Source organism: Microchirus variegatus (assembly GCF_963457635.1).
Source record: "Microchirus variegatus genome assembly, chromosome: 7".
In the NCBI taxonomy this organism is placed as follows: domain Eukaryota; kingdom Metazoa; phylum Chordata; class Actinopteri; order Pleuronectiformes; family Soleidae; genus Microchirus; species Microchirus variegatus.
This window is the reverse complement of record NC_139808.1, coordinates 10,555,301-10,573,400: the sequence shown is the minus strand read 5'-3', so window position 1 is coordinate 10,573,400 and position 18,100 is coordinate 10,555,301. Positions and strand designations below refer to the sequence as shown.

The window sequence follows — 18,100 nt, the reverse complement described above, 5'->3', positions numbered from 1 at the left end:
CACCATGTATGGATACATTCACATGGCTAAGCCCTGATCACAGGCATGGGTATTGGAAAACACTAGAACTTTTGGCCTTCATTGTGATCTAAACTCCTTGGGCAACTTTAAGTTTTCTAGCTACATTGTTCAAATCCAATTAATTCCAGTTCAGATTTACCAGTATACTTTCATAAATGCCTTGCAAATGAACATCACGTTCATTTGCCCTCGCACACTTGCACAAATACCCTTCTCCGTGCGTCATTAACAAACACAGAAACCATCATATTTGCGATTCCACTCAGTATCGAAGCGGGAGGTACGTTAAGATGAGATGAGATGCACCTTTATTGATTCCTGTGAGAGAAATTCGGAAATAGGGAGCTATCGCATGGAATTTGTGGGAGAGTCAATGATGTCAACACACAAAATATGATCATTTTTACACATGAGTTAAATCCAAACTGATGAGAATGTCTGTGTCTTCACAGCCAAAAATAAAATTGTTAACCTGAATGTAGACATCCATCCATCCATTCATCCAAAAATTCTTCTTTGAGGGTCACAATGGGAGCTGGAGCCAATCCCAGCTGACAGAGTTCACCGTGGACATCACACACACTCACTCATTTGCACTTACAATCAATTTAAAGTCTCTAATTAACCGAACCCCGACCTGCATGTCTTTGAACTACGAGATGAAGTAACCACAGAAACAAAATGCTGGGAGAGTCACTCCTTGTTTGTGCGACAGCACTGACGACCGTGCACCACGCTGTGATGCGCATGCGTTGACAAGAAATATTCCAGAGACCAAAAGAGACCTGCCAAAGAAGTTAAAACGCTCTCTGTGACGGTCTTTGCTGTGGAAAGTGCCCCCAGACCAAAATTTGTCATGGTTACACTCAGAGACTCATAAGCAGAAAACAATAGCAGCCACACTGTCACTGCTGGTAAAAATGCATCCTAGTCAGCAGCAGCAAGTGCCCCGAGTATAGAAAACTGAACTCAACAGTGATTTTCTTCTTTCTTTCTTCTGCCAGCTATGAGTTTTCGCTGGTCTCATCTCTTTACAACAATCACAAACTGGTCAGTATTGCCGTGTGCCGTTTAATGACTCCTCCGGCGCACAATGGTCAAGGTATCGAATTTCAAATCGTCAAAATACTTACCTGTCACTGCCATTTGGAGCCGTCACAGTCTCCAAGTCTGAGCAATATGAATTCACATACTAGTTGACTGCAGCATCTGCAGTGTTGACAGCATGTGACAAGACTGGGGGTAATTTTCCTGGGAGAGCTCCAATTCAAACAGCAGTGCACCTCCTCCTGTGCCTGTGATTGTAGGCCTTGTGAATTTCTGAGTGTGAATCGTGGTGACAGATAAAATCATATAGAACTTAGGCCCCAAGGCTTCCAGCTCCAGCCCCAGTCTTTTGCCTTTGACATTAAGACGGGAGCATGCTCTCTGAGAGGAACAGCCCAGCTCCTGCCTTTTAATGAAAGGTGTTAGTCATCACCTTGTCAGCAACTGTGTGTGACTATGACAGGTTGATGCCACTTACTTTCCCTGAGGGGATCTTCGACTGTCAAGCAGAATTTGCAGCACTGCCATTTCACCGTGACAGACGAACCAACCTGGACAGGACAGGAGTGCAGGACCACATAATGGTCCCTCAAGTTGTCTTTCCCTTTAAAAGGGGGGACTGTTTGACACGCGAGTCTCATTTAACTCTTACTCGCATCTTGTTCGAGTCATTCTGTGTTCACAACAAAAGATGATCCAATCATCGTGCGCCATTATTTATAGCCAACGCACATCACATCCCAGGAAAAAAAAAACCAAAAAGGTCAGTGCGGCGGCGATGACCAGCCGATCCCTTGGCAACAAGCGAGTGCGCTCGCGTCCCCGAGTTCCACTGCACGGTCACAGGCGCAGCAGGGTTACCATAATGCTGGCTGACAACATGAGAAGCTGTGATTGCTTACATGCTTTTGTCGGCGGGCTGGGTGGAGGATGTGGGAGGCTGCAACGGTATACGGGTACTCGTCTCCCGCGGACCTTTAACAGCCTTTTAAAAGCTCTGAAAGGGCCGGCCTGACGCCAGCGACTCATAGGAGAGAAACCGCTGACAGGGCTAAAGGGGAGGAAGAGCGGCGGGAAAGCAGTTCCTGGAATGCCTGAGGGTTTATGACATTGTCCTCTCTGGTCCGTGCAATGATCTGGACATGCCGCAGACCTAAACGCCTACTGTAGCCTCTGTGTAATTACAACGTCTGCTCTAAATAATTTACCAGAAGCATCCGCTGAAATAACATCCAGCACTTACAGAATCTTTTTCTTCTGTGAGCTTTTCCCACTCCACTTTAGTCTCTGTCAGGTCAGCTAAGATACAGCCATCCTGGATTATAATGACCCGGTACCACTCATACGCAAGTTCACAAGTGCCATGTTTGACCTATAAATGCTTCACTAAATTGGCTTATTCCACGCTCTGCACTGCTGCGGAGCCTGTATTTCAGTGGACTATCATGCGGTGCCAGAGAGGCACACACACAAAAAAAAAAGAAAGGCATCATCCAAAAAGAACACTAAAGTCCTGGGAAGCTTTATTACTCTCATTTCTTCAATAAATCCCTCAGACTTTCACTTGTGTGCTATATTTCATTTGGGCACTGAAGAATGAGTTTACTGACAGTCAACATGAGAAATGTTCGAGACTCAATGGGCACTGCCGGAAGGGGGGGCAGCCTACCCACAGCAGATCACAGCAGTGGCAATGAATGCATCAGAAAAAACACTGCTGTAGGCGAGCATAAGTCAACAGTGTCTAATGTGAGCCTTCGGTATGCATGATGTTAAATAGATTGTGAAAATGCTCTTTTCATGACTAAGATGGAGCTTTTCATTAATCCTGGAGCTGAACCTGCCTCCGTGAAAACAATGAGCATCCCTTGCGGGAAAGACTAAACACCCACGGTGGGCTCCAGGGATCTCACAAGAGCTCTCAAAACAGCTCATGGACTCACTCTCTTTGCAGTCACCCCCCCCTTAGCTGTGCGTGTTTTTGTGATTTGCATCTTCATATGTAATATGTCACAAGGGTAGCATGCTGTCGTAAGCGTCTATCTCCTGGAATACATATCATCCTCTGTCTCTCTCTCCGTCTGTTATGCGTGCACATATGCCTGTGTGCTTCTCTGTGTAGGAGGATGTGGTTGAGGCAGATATTTTTTGCAGAACTTAAATCACATTTTGCCTTTTATGTATGCATGTGAAGCATTTTTGTCAGAGGGAGATATGTTTTTGATTTTATTTTAGGAAGCCCCCCCCCCTTGTTAATGACACGCACACGTCGAGGACTAAATCAGAAGCGCGGAGAATCAATAAATATCCACATGTGGACTTTTTGATGTGTATGGAAACACATTCAAGGAATAACTCACAGACCTCAATTTAGCACTAAATCCACTCTGCTTGTTCCTTCCTCTCTCTGCATTCCCTCCTCCCCGTACTCAGTTGTGTCTTCTATAAATTAAAAATATGATAGCGCAAACACATTTCTTTTACTTGCAAGCGCAGTTTCGAAACCAAATTTGCAGCAATGAGAGATTATCACGTACATTGCGATATAGTGCCACTGATGTGCTGCATGTTATTGCATATTGTTATGCAAAAATCAACCTTTAAATCATTTCAATACTTGACTCTGCAGGCCCTATGAGAGGGCAAAGTGTGAAAAAAGATGACTGTCTTGTTTTTCTGGTCAGTCTAAGTACAGGAGATAAAAGACGCGATGTCGACTTCCTCAAGCAATCTGACGTCAGACTGATAAATTCCAGGGATCGTTGTATCGCAGGGCTAAAAAACGCGAGAGTGCAGGCGAGGGCAATAGTATCCGGAAGAGCGGAAGTCCACAAAGTGTTCTATTCTTGGCTACGCAGTGCAGCACAGAGTTCTACACAAACTTCCAGCCTCATAGGATTTACGTGTCCAGTGGATACATGTTATATATAACGGCAATGCGCCAGCTCGAGTCAGCACACAATGGCTTTTCCAAATGCTAACTGCTGTTAGCTGCCGGAGCCTCAGTGACACTGACGTAGTTTCCTGTGTCACATTTGCATTTAAAGAGACAGGCACTCAAAACCGAGCGTTCTGAACAGGGCTGTTTTGGCAGAGTGATTGAACTGCTGTGTCACAGACATGTTCATTAGAACATCAGGGAACTGGGTTAACTTGTAGAAATAGGGTATAATATGAGTCCTTTCTAACTCTAAGCAATCACGCCAGCCTTTAAGCTCGTCTTCATTCTATTCTGACATTCAGACCAATGAGTACTCAACAACCTTTATGCATCTGGACTCAGAAAGTGTGGGTCTATAGTCAAAGCTGCCTGTGTGATGGTTTCTGTGTCGCCAAGACCACATTTTGCCATCGTGACTCACAAAACTCAAAAGGTGAGAGCACTACTGGTGACACTTGTGCAGCTGATAATGAATCACTTCAGAACATCAGATGACTCTGACGTCTCTTCGGGGCTGTTATACACTCATTCCAAAGGCACGTCGTCAGCCCATACAGCAGTTTTAAAGCCATTTATCCACAAGCTGTACCACACAGACCTCACCATACTAAACCCAACAATCTATTTGTCTTTTCTTGTTTAGAAGATATGTGTTCTGAATCAAACACCTTCCTGACTCGTGGCAGAGTGTGACTGCAGAACTGCAGCAGTCTCCAGGTAATACTGACGCCTGATGAGGCCAGAAAAAAAAAAAAGGAATTTAGGGATGGGAATTTCACACATTTTTAGAGTCGATTGTAGAGGTCCACGTGTCAACTTTTTTTTTTGTTTTTTTTTACATCAGCAGCAACAGCAGCAATGCGGGGCCGTAAACAATTCTACACTGTACTACTTCATTTTAGGCTCAAAAACATGGCTGTAATGTCCATTATTGACCATCAGAACAGCGATAAAAAAAATGAGGGGCAAAAAAAAGCAATAAAAAAACAGACTCTCCGCTGGAACGCGTGTGTCGCCACTCGCCAGACGGCTCAGGTTTTTGAACCTGCGCTCGTTAGGTGTCCACCAGAGTGAAGTACAGTGATCTTGACTGGGTGAGATGCCGTCTTCATTTAGCGCTCGTGTTATGTCCCCCACTCCCGTCCTAAACTTAAGCGCAACCTCGTTCGCACTGCACGCACGTCGAGGTGCGCACGTGTCGATTGTCGATCGATTTGTCGACAAAAAAGTCCCATCCCTACTGCAATTAAACCTGCACATTTTTCTCAGGCTTTACCATTTGAATCAGGAGCAGCAGTCACCCAAAGGTAGAGTGCATCTGCGAGGCTTTGTTATAAATTACCTTAATCTGAAATCCACTAGACAAGCCTTTCACCTTAAGTGCGCTGTATGGACTTTATCATGTAGAGTTCAAAAAGGCGGGATATATAATTCACACTTGGCCCATTAAACAGGAAAAACATAAAGGGAGATATGCACTATTTTATTACACCATAGAGCAGGCATCCTGACATCTGTGTGTACACAAGACGCCAACCTCCGAGACTTTATTCTCACCAGAATGATCCTATAGTGCCCACGACAGTAATAACTAGAACAACACAATACACACAATTATAATTAAAAGGAGCGTTTAAACCACAGGAATTTGCAACAACGTGCAAATCTAATAGTGGGATTTGAAATTCATTAAAGTGGAAAAAAAAAAAGGGAACATCAGTGTAGCTTATTATGCTCCACTGTGATCACAAGAGAAAAGCATGACAGAAATGTGTTGAATTGGAATGTTTTACATGAAATATTCATGTGTCCTTTTTTCTCCCCACTTTCATTGTATGACAACACTATGGGTAACAATTATTTTCTTAGTTGCTGCTCAGCAGACGTCAACGTTTCACGCCTCCACCAGCCCTCCCACTCCCACGAATATCAAACAGTATGCATTAAACAATTTGCCAAAACTACGCGTGCAAGTATTCGACTCTCTTGATTCAGCGACACTCGTGTATGCAACGTTGGGGGGGTTGTAACACATAAAACTTTTAATATCTTTTGCAGAAAACCAGACTCTGTAATGTATAGATAATCCAAATCTACTGGAGGGACAAATGCCATTAAAGCTGTACAATACATGATGTTTCAGTGATGATTGTGAAGAGCATCGTCTCACATCCGAACTGTTTCACATTTCTGTCAACAGCTGTTATTTGCGTCTTAGTTATGAGCTTCTCTTTGACAGAAACAGATTGTTTTCTGTCAACATAATGAGGATATATTAATTAAAATAGTGGCAAATGGTTGATAATGAACGTCACAGTGCAATATTAGCATCTAACTGTCATGGTAGCAGATAAGAGCACAGGCAGGGAATAGTGAAGAAACGCAGACTTAAAGGATTCTGATGCTAATGAAACGAATCGGGAGACGCGCGGCATCGCGAGCAGATGGGATGACAAGCGGGCAGACGGATACACAAGCAGATGCTACACAGGCAGATGCAGGCGTCAGCAGACACTGACCAAACAGAGAGAGTTCCACACGGAAGAACAGAACAGTGTTACAATGATTATTTGGACGCAGGAGAGATGTTTTTTTAAAATATGAACCATTATTTAAAGGGGAAATATTATGCAAAATCAACTTTTTAATCATTTAAATCCTTATATCTGGGACTCCGGAGGTCCTGTCAGTCGGCAAAGTGTGAAAAAAGATGACTCACTCATGTTTTTGTGGTCCTCCTCAGTCTAAGTGCAGGAGATGAAACACGCGATGTTGACTTCCGCGTTCATTGGGACGTCACAATGAGACATTCCTGGAATTGGTGTGTCGCGGAGCTCCGCTTTGTCCATAAAACACTAGTGAGGGCCACAGTATCTGAAAAGCGGAAGTCCGCAAAGTGTTCTGTTCTTGGCTCCACAGTGCAGCACAGAGTTCTACACAAACTTCCAGCCTCAGAGGATTTATCTGTTCAGTGGATACATGTTATATATGACGGCAATGTGCCTGCTAGAGCCTGCAATTTATCGCTTTTCCAAACGCTAACTGTTGTTAGCTTCCAGTAGCCTCTGTGGCTGATGTCATTTCCTGTCCCTTAAGTTTTTATTTTACTTTTATTGATTTTATTTTTTAAGGTGGTCCTAAAGAGATACTACTAAACAGAGCGTTCTGAACAGGGCTGTTTTGGCAGGGTGATTGAACTGCTGTGGTGCTTCATCCTTTATGGTATTTTGACCAAAGCATGTCACAGACATGTTCATTAGGACACCAGGGAACTTGGTTAACTTGGAGAAATAGGATATAATATGTCCACTTTAACAATAACCAGCTCCAGAAATGACACCAGACTTACATATTATTATCCTTGTCTGGCACATTTTCAAGATTGTATTCAAAGTGCAGGGGAGATTAATTGTCATGTGCCTCAGGGCCAATGTGACAACATGGCTAGTGTCTAAATGAGCCAAACTATTTATTTAATGACAAAGAGCCTAAACTTCATGAACACATTAACAGCCGTACTGTTAATAGTCCAACTCTCCTCCTCAACCACCTGCTGTCTTTTTCCTCCAGAAAAGACCGTCCCTGCCTGAGCGGAGCTGTGTGCTGCAGTACTTGTCAAACAAAGTGCTGTCTGAAACTTTTCAAACTCACCAGCAACAAGACAGTCACAGAGTAATTAGGTTGTTTGCTTGATACGACAACCCTTTGAAACTCATGGCATCCATTTTTTGTGTGATTATCATCAATACACATCCACAAATGTCAAAAATGATTTGATCACATCCTTAACCCTTTAACACCTGGAATTTGGATTTTAACCAGAAAAGAACCAGAAAATGATCCTGTGAGTGAGTCCTTTTGCCCATTTTCCCAGAATAACTTTCAATATCTGGCAGTTATTTCCAATGTACTGCATGTTAAAATAGCGTATTATCAATTTATGAAGAAAAACTAAATGTTTTATTGAGAAAAGACACTGCAGCTGTACACGAACACCAGATTTTGTGTTGAATTTGGAATTTGAACAGTATAAAACATATTTAAAAAAATTTTAAAAAGTCATTATCTTAATGTCCATTTGCCGGCTTCCTGCAACAGCGTAAGTGAAATTACCGTAATAACCGCACATTGGCTTTAACTTGGCTGCAACTTCTTAGCTTTCAGAAACCGTTGGAATTTTTCCAATAGCACAAATGTGTTGCAAGGCTACGCTTTTAGAGAAAACAACCTTCTACCACCAGAAATAATAAATAATTTGTTTGTTTTCTCCTATTTCATATCTAAATATTTCCACTTGGTAGGAGACCATGCACCCATATGTATGCTGCAGTGGCTGCAGTGGATGAAGTCTTGATTCCTGGCCAGTTTTCTGTAGTTTGTACATCAATAGCTTCACATCGTGTACAAAGAAGACTAAAGTAAGAGTCCTGTGCTTGCCCTTGGTCTTGCCATTGTACGAGTTGTTTCAGGTGTCAAGGTCTTTAGCGATTCAGTCGTAATCGTCAGAGTATACGGGCCCTTTTCTTTTATTAAGCCTTTTGTACGTTCCTCCGCTCATTTATTTGTTTTTCATGTCATTTGTCCTTCAAACGGAGATATTCAGTATGTCCGTGTTGACAATGAATCAAGTGATTTCCAGTACTGGGAAATTGGTTGCTCAAGTGACAAATCCACAGAAAATGACTACCTAATTCTGCAGTACTTGCCAGGTCTATATGTATGCAAAAACATACAGCTATTTTCTCAATTAAGACAGCAAATAGTGGCAAATTTAGTTCTTATTCAAGACAGGATGTCCATTTTGTAAATTAAAAAAACACACTCTGTGTCCCCATACAGGGATGCAGCCTCAGAAAGAGCTGCAGGATATCTGGGCGGAGCTAACCTGGGTTGAGTAGCCATGGCAAATTGCGTGGTTGGTGTTGGTTCAGGGTGATTGGCAGTGTGTTTTTAAAAAACATATGCCATTGCAGGCTGGTTTCCACTGCGGGGTTGACAGTTGTCAGGAACTAGTTTGGAGACAAATTTATTGTAACAGTCTTTGTTTGCCATTCAGTCACAGCTGTGTGTGAGTGTGTGTCTGTGTGAAGCCATGCCAACATGACAGAGACAGAGGGAGAGAGGGAGAGAGAACGTGTGACACCACATTAAAACAAGTGGAAACACTGAGCCTATTGATATAAATGATCATGTCAATTGTTAGCGGAGCCAAAGGTACAGGGCAAACACTGTGGTACTGGCTGTGGTTGTTCTGCAAGTATGAGCACATGCACATTAAATCTGGATCAATATCAGATACTGGCATCAGGCTTGGTTACAAATGACAGAGCACACACAAGAAACATTGTTTTTTCTGCCTGTTCGTTCTCCGAGTTTCACGGGTTTGATATCCTCACCCTCTTTGCTCCTGAACTCCGGAGCAACTCCGAAAATATCAGGTCCTTCAGCTGCTAAAACGCTTCACCGCGTCATGTTCTCGCTGCTGAGGAAATAACATTATCCTGAGCGACACCTGTCAGATTCTTTTTTTTTTTTACATTGTCCTCCGATCCAAGGTTTTCAGGAGGAAAAAAAAGGGAAGAACAACTTATACGACTATAGAGTGCAAAGTAGTTTAGGATCACTGTGGATTCGTGCCTCTGTCCAGCTACACCTACATTCAGAGGTGGACAGAAAATCCAAGCAGGAATGTTACTATGCTGTAAAAAAGAAAAAAACAGAGTGGTAGTTTGTAGGTTGGCGTGGAGGGAGCTTGTGTAATGCTACGAACAAAGGGCATAGGGTGACTCAACAGTGCACTATTATGTGTTATACACACACATATATATATATATATATGTGCACTCACACCTCCTTCGATATCAGTTGTACCTAATAAAGTGGCAGTTCTGCCGCTGTAGCCCATCTGCTTCAAGGTTCAACGTGGCGTGTGTTCAGATATGATCTCCTGAATACCGCTCGGTTCTTACACAAGTGGTGATTTGAATTACTTTGGCCTTCCTATCATCTTGAACCAGTCCGGCCATTTTCCTCTGCCCTCGGGCATCAACAAGGCATTTTCTCCCAAAGAACTGCTGCTCACTGGATATTTTCGCTCTTTTTTTTTTTTTTTCTCCTTTCGACCATTCTCTGTAAACCCTAGAGATGATTGTGCATGAAAATCCCTGAAGATCAGCAGTTTCTGAAAACACTCACAAAAACACCAGCCTGTCTGGCACAACAACAACAACAAATGCCACATTTTATGTCGCATAAATCACTTTTCTTCCCCATTTTGAAGCAGTGTTTGAATTTCTCTTTGAGTGTATACGTGCCGATTAGATATTGTCATTAACAGGTACAATACGGTTCAAAAGTGTGGGGTCACCGATACAATTTTTTGGTGTTTTCCATTAAAACTCGCACTTCTATTTATCAAAAGAGTTGCAAAATGAATAGAAAATATAGTCAAGACATTGACAAGATTAGAAATAATGTTTTTTATTCAAAATAATAAAAGGTGCATTATGTAATAAATATAAAGCAACTGGCCGTAAAATCCTCCTAATATGTCACAGAGACTCAGGAATAATTTTCATATAACAAACTGAACTCACCAACAACAACAGTACAGACAAAATATTCGCATTTACAAAAATCTTTTGCGGACTGCAAAACATGTTTGGCATGTGGCGCCACCTACTGCCGTCTACCAATCATTGCGGTCATTAGAGTCTCAGCTGCCGAGCAACCACGGGTTGCCAGTTACGTCTGAGCTACGATGGCCGAGAAAACGAAACCTAAAAGACCTCAGTATTTTGAATTTCAGTGTAGTAACCGTTTTTGGCCACATTCTTACATATGGCGCCTTTAACTTTGATTTCGTCAAAGAATCAGCAAAACTGTTGCTGTCAGCTGTGCTAACATAATTGCACAAGGGTTTTCAAGGGTTTTATAATCATCCAATAGCCTTCTAACGTGATTAGCAAACACAATGTACCATTAGAACACTGGAGAGATGGTTGCTGGAAATGGGCCTCTATACACCTATGTACATATTCCATTAAAAACCAGACGTTTGCAGCTAGAATAGTCGTTTACCACATGACCAATGTGTGTAAGAGAGAGTGTATTTCTGATTCATTTAATGTTATATTATAAAATAGTGTTATACATATATATTTCTAAGTGACCCCAAACTTTTGAACGGTAGTGTAGTTGAACAGAGTATAGGTACAATTTTCATGAATGAACACATTATGATATGAGGGAGTATTCATTAGTATTCGTCATCAATTACAACTCATCATCGTATTTTATAACACACACAAAAAAAGCTTTGCATTGATGCACACCAGCCCCAGCTGTAATCTGCTGACCACAGTCTATCAGTCACGCTCAAATCACATCTATTCTCACCTCAGGGTGGACCATTTAAATAACACTCCTCCCTCACTCATTCCTTGCTACACCACTGCCACTGGCAAAGCTTTGCCACCTACACTACAGCCTCCACCTTTCTAGATCAGAGTTTGACAGGCTCACGCATTTTAAATGTTTATTTACAACGTCTTGCCCGGGCTCACTGTTGTATAGGAGGTTTCTTGCATTCGGCTCCTTGTCTGAGTCAATCCGGGGAGCATCTATAAGAGCGTAATCATCAGGGGTCAAGTCTGACATAGTCGTAAATACTTATTTACTGCTTAAAATGCAGTGAAAGTGAACATGGTGAAGAGTTTGTGCTAAACGTTAGGGATATGAATCTTTGGGCGGCTCACGATTCTTAGGGTCACGATTCTCGATTCCAAAATTGATACAATACATAGTGTGTTAAAGCGGAACTAGACCGGAAGTTCCTATTATCGCTGTCTTTTAGTGTGTATCTGCGTCAAACAAACAGTTCAGCCATTGCTGAGAACGTTGTGTTTTATTGTAATCTTGGGGCTCAACGAGATCCCTGAAAATCCCGTAATAGTTACGTAAGCAGCGGTTCTCCTGAACAACCGATCGTCCTCCTCCGGGCACTAGTCCGGGCACATCCGGTTACGTACATTGAACCGCAGAAGAAGAATAACGTCCGTTGTGGAGGTGTTTCACGGACTGCGGCGGGGAGTCGTGACGAAGCTATTTTTAAACACTGTTAAAACAATGTTTTGATAATGAGGAGCAGTGCATCCGCCGTTCCAGAGGGGGGCGCTGCGCTTCTGAGAACGGATGTGCTGGATAGTACTGGCCAATCACAAGAATCTGTCTTCTGGGGGTGAAAGTTCACTCTGAAACATCGCGGCTGAAAAACACTGTCAGAAAAGAGGATTTCTATCGGCTAGTTTACAGAAACTAGGAGGTTTTTGACCATAAAAACAAGTTAATATATGTAAGTAGACCTCCATAACTAACATTTATGTGCAACAGGATCACTCTATGTGACCTTTAAGGCAAATTATGGCATCAAAACAATACAGTTTGTATAAGATAATGTGATCACACAAAGAAAAAAATAATAATAACTTATATAAATAAAAGCTTAGGCTAGCCTAAGCCTTTTTCTCCCAGAAGTTACAAAAAAAAACTGTACACAAATAACGCAAACTGGTGCTTTGTGTTCTTTTTCAAAATAGAAACTTATTATTATTATAGAAATTAATCGATTCAGAATCGTGGATGGAATCGATTTTTTGCCCCTACTAAACGTGTTTATCGGGAATCGGTGAAGACCTTAAACAAAGCAAAAAAAGAGCATGAATGCTTGTCCTCGCATTCAACTGGTGACCAAAAATGTGACACTTTCGACGGCCTCTATGTAAAAAAAAAACACAGTTTTTCACAAGTTAACTGACAAAACATTTTCACACACTGAATGGATCCATTTATTTCACCAAGAGTGTTATTTAGTGAAGGGCACACACTCTCCATCCACCTGCCGCTCCTCGGTTAACTATAGCTTGTGTTTTCCCAGTGGTTGTGGTTTACCCAGAATGCTTTTTGGCAAGAGGGGAAGTGTGACTGTACAGTAATTTTCAGCAATTATGGACCTGCGGGCGCATGAATACATCTAGCAAATACCAAATAGTGATACTGGTGGTTGCATCTGTGATATTGTGCTGTCTCCTTTTGATCAAAATGCAGTCGTATTTTTTCCTCACCACATTTTTCTTTGTCTGTTTAAGCCACTTACACGGTGGAGAAAGTTACAGTGAAAGTGAAGGAGTGATACGTGTTTTGGTTTGTGATGTAGGCACAGTGCTCCGTGGGCTGTTGGTACACTAAAAAAAAATACTCATATTTTATGCTGAAGGACAAAGAATCTTACCATAACCATAATTGTATGATTTTTTTTTCTCACTTTAAACTTGATTTATTCACTTTCAAACTACACAATGTGATTAGCAGGTTATATGATTAAACTGTGCAACAAAAATTTGCCCCTCAGCCAAATTAGTCAATCTGCCATAGATTAAACTGTAAACATTAAAACTGCTGATCAAACATGAACGGAACAGGCCACATTTATGAGTTTCAACATAACTCATGGAACTTACTACATATGAATGAATACTAAGCATATAAGGCCATATAAATCGCCTATTTCTGCTGTTGCTCAGCAGTTCAACAGGATAAATGCTTTTTTCCCGCCGCCCATCCCTGCTCTGCTGCTGTATACACGCAAACGCTCCCTCAGATGAAGATACAGAAATAATGTAACATTGATTTTGTTCATTAAAGATCCCATAGTATATCCTATTTCTCCAAGTTAACCAACTTCCCTGGTGTCCTAATGAACATGTCTGTGACATGCTTTGGTCAAAATACCATAAGGATGAAGCACCACAGCAGTTCAATCACCCTGCCAAAACAGTCCCGTCCAGAACGTAAAATGAAACCTAAGGGACAGGAAATGACATCAGCCACAGAGGCTACCGGGAGCTAACAGCAGTTAGCATTTGAAAAAGTGATCATTTTGCAGGCTCTAGCAGGCACGTTGCCGTCATATATAACATGTATACACTGGACAGATAAATCCTCTGAGGCTGGAAGTTTGTGTAGGACTCTGTGCTGCACTGTGGAGCCAAGAATAGAACTTTTTTCCGTAAGACAACAATTCCAGGAATTTAGCGCATTGTGGCGTCCCAGTGAGTGCGGAAGTCAACATCGCTTGTTTTATCTCCTGTACTTAGACTGAGGAGGACCACAAAAACATGAGTGAGTCATATTTTTTCACACTTTGGCAACTGGTAGGGCCTCCAGAGTCCCAAATATAAGTTTTTAAATTATTAAAAAGTTGATTTTGCAGAATATGGGACCTTTAAGACCAAACAGAGGCAGAATGATAAACATCACCACCAACATCAACAACAACAACAACAAAAATCCCCCAAATGTATACACTGTAGCTTTAACTAATAAAAGCAACAAAGACAATTTTAGTCGCAGTCGCAAAACTATCGATTGTCATCATGTCCTCTGTGTTTGATCACTCGTCCAAATGATGCATTAGTAACAGATAGCTTTTGGCACAGCAAGGCCACATCTCTCCATATACTGTGCCACCATAAATGAGCGGGGTTTTTACATTAAAAGGGTCAAATAAGGAGCAGAAGCAATTTGAGACTGTTTGAAAGTGAGAGAAGGGTTTTGTTTCTCAGACGCCGACGATTCAAAGTTTGAATGCTGCTCCAAGTAACTTCAGCTAAACTTCAGGAGTTATGGGAAGATATTAATGTGTGGACTTCAGACATGGACTATGCACAAATGGTCCCAGGCCATGTGGGAACATTAAATGGACTGTATTAAAGGTGAATGTAACTTGATGACAGATTAACAGATGAGAGGCAAGATGCTCTCGAACCCCAGTGTAAGATAATGTGTATAATCTACTGCGGGGATGTTAAGTGCACTCATTTCACACTCCATTTCACACAACGCTGCCCGAGGAAGAATCTCTGTGTATGATGACTCTTCTGGATCTTTTCTGTTGTTGTTGTTGTTTCCCCCCCCATTGTTAATAATTTGGAGTCCACTTGTTTTTCTACCTTATTTCACAGTTACTCATTTACACCCTGATGCACAAAATTTAAATGGTACCACCTGAAATTACAACACCTCCTGTTCCTGATGTCCCATTAAAGGGACAAACATTTCCATCCATTAACCTTTGAGTATGATTTTTTTCCCAGTGTGTGTTGTGGGGTCCATTATAACCATAGAGTTAATGTTCTTCATGAACTCCATAATAAAGTCACACAACATGTGTCCATTAGCTTGAATATCATCTACTGAAATGAGAAACTCTCTATGTGGGGGGGGACAAACGCAGGATGTTTTCCTTAAATCTAACAGATGACTGTGTTTATTAACTATTTGCAGCCTTTTTTATTTTCGTGTGGTGCTTTGTTTTTGTATGGAAGTGTATAAAGTGCACCATTAAAGACAATCATACTCTTAAATATCAATCTAATCATTGTATGTTTCTATAAATGCTGCATTGGGGGCCTTCCCTTTGTATTTATTAAAGTCGTAACGCCGTCCCTTTTTCTATAATACAAAAACCCCCTAGTATACTGTGTGTGTCCATGTTTCTCATTTCCCCTGTCTTTAATACAGATTTGTTTGGAAAACCTCCCCAGTGAGCAGATGGTGTCTGCCAAGAGGAGAATGAAGTTGGAACCTGGGCGCTATACACCAGCATGCACACATATTTCTCCATTTACAGCACAAGCCTTCCTTTGTAAAAAGGGAACAACAGAGGTCTGCTGGGAATTTAACCACAGGTCTGTTCTGGGAAGCGGTGCACACACACACACACACATTCACATACACACACACGTCTGTTTATTGCTCTTGGATCTGTGCTGCCGCTACAATATGTGAAAAGTGGAGAGCTGTTCTGCAGACTGTATAGATCAAACCTCCCCCCTTCTCTTCATATGATTTCAGTCACTTTGATCATCGCGGTTCCCATCAAGTGAACGTGGTTTGTTCATTATATGACCTCCTTTTCAGACTGCACTGTAGAGCAACATCTGTATGAGACAGGCAGGCTAATCTACAACACGTTGCTGCATCCTTGTGTATTATTAAACAGGCTATGAGGCGAAGCCACAGCTTCTCCTCGTAACTGTTTTAACTCCGGCCAAATGACATATGGAAACTTAGCAGCCAGCAAACCGAGTTTAAGCTGAGTCTGCTCATGTTAAACTCACTCAGAGGCCAAGCAACGCTGGGAAAAGTACATCTACAGGCTCTCTGAATAAGGAGTCCACCCCAGCTACAATATACACATTGAATATTTCTCCAAGTCTCTCTCTGGAGATTACTTAAGCTTGCATTGTAGCTAGATCCAGGTAGGCTATCAGTCACTGCAGCTGTGAAGAACATGCCCAACAAGAATAACACTACGCAAGATGCAAAATGTATCCTGTGGGAGTGCAGAGTCCACATGAAACTGAATTAAAAAATCTCTCTTTTGCTGACTCAAACTCTGCAGATAATTACCCACTGATATGAGGAACATTTCCCTCTTGGCTCTAAGTTCAGAGGGAATGCAGACAATGGCATATTTTGGCTGTAATCACCACTAAGTATTGAGGCTTTGAGAATTAGATTGCACACAGCTAATCTGTGGCCCCCCCCAAAAAAAAAAAAAAAAAAAGCCTGAAGGAGTACAGTGTGAAAGTGGGGCAGTGTTAATAATATTCTCTATGAGTCAGGTGAATCTTTGCTAGCCTTAAGAACCTTGACACCCGCAACCACACTAGCCTTGTTCTATATGCAGGAAAACAACAAACACAGCATGTGCGGGCATATAAAAGCACAATACTCATGCCTGCCAACAAAATAATGGCCTCCAAGTAACAACCATGCATGCCTGAGTAACCTATTAAAGTTTGCTCTGGGGTCCACGGTAGCAGTCACACATCAGCAATTCTGCTGCTGCTGTCTCCAATCTCGCCTGCACTACCGGGGAGGGAGCACATCTGCACAGCACCAGTGACTGACAATCGATGGTTCACACAACGTTTACCCCCCCCCCCCTCCCCACACACACACACACACACATACCCGCAACCCCCCCACAACAAACACACTCTCAAAGAACACCACCCAGCCGGGATGCTCCCCTACGTGACTCAACTTGTTTCGAGGATGAGAGGGAGACACGAGAAGAGAGATGGGGATGAGCTGGAGCTGCGAAGGGAGAAGCGACTGTTTTGCATCCCGTCATTGTCAAATTGGCTTTAAAAAATACATATATATATATATATATAGAAATAAATGCCTTTTCAGAGATACAGCTAAAACCCCACGTATAGATCCCGCAGCTTGAATACTGAGTCATTCTCTTTATATATATAGATATGTGATATTTTGTGAGACTTAATGCGTCTGTGCTGTGCAGGCGCAGCTCTGGGCGTTGCACAGAAACAAACGCACACGTTTGTGCACTTTTCAAATCTGCCAAGGCATCACAAATGATTCGGTGTTTCAAATAGTCAAAGCAGCATGAAAAACATGCAAGTTGCAAGACGAGCGATGCATCGCCTGCACCCACGACATGTCGATCTCCGATTGGCAGTTGTCAGTATGAATTATTAAGTAAATGTACTGTATGTCACGACGTTTAAAAAAAATGAAATGACATTTGATTGCAGTAGATTTTTTTTTTTCCATTTTTACAGATCGGGTGGCTGCACTTACCCCTTGTTTTCGTACACACGAAGAAACCCCTTTTATAAGAAGTGACCCATATCCAAAGAAAATCTCGTTCGGGTGCCTCGCTGTGTGGTGCAATCCTGGTGTGTGTGTGTGTTTTTTTTTTTTCCTTCTTCTTTCTTTTTTTAAATCAACATGTGAAAAACGTCTATGAATAGTATCCAAACGGAATCCACGCGCGCATTCCCCAGCGCTGTCCACGGAAAAGTGACGGTGAAAAGTCTCAAGTCCCAACTTCGCGCGGGTTCTGCGTGCGTGCGTGCGACGAGGAGCGAGAAATGGGCTTTGGGTCCAGAGTGGAGCGGCACTCACTGACACCACACGGCTCCACCGAAGAGACGCTCAGCGCTTTGACAACAGAGGAGGAGAATCATACACACATGGCTGTGCCAGCGACAGGCA

At 42.2% G+C, this 18,100-nt stretch overlaps 1 protein-coding gene across 1 annotated transcript in view; it reads right to left on the bottom strand.

The window, feature by feature from the left end:
* The window catches only part of LOC310930116 (metabotropic glutamate receptor 4-like), a 185,300-nt gene extending 167,525 nt beyond the window's left edge, over positions 1–17,775 (bottom strand). The window contains exon 1 of the mRNA XM_083893038.1: positions 17,684–17,775. The gene's annotated coding sequence lies outside the window, so the exon portion shown is untranslated. The remainder of the gene's footprint in view (positions 1–17,683) is intronic.
* Between the last annotated feature and the right edge of the window lie 325 nt (positions 17,776–18,100).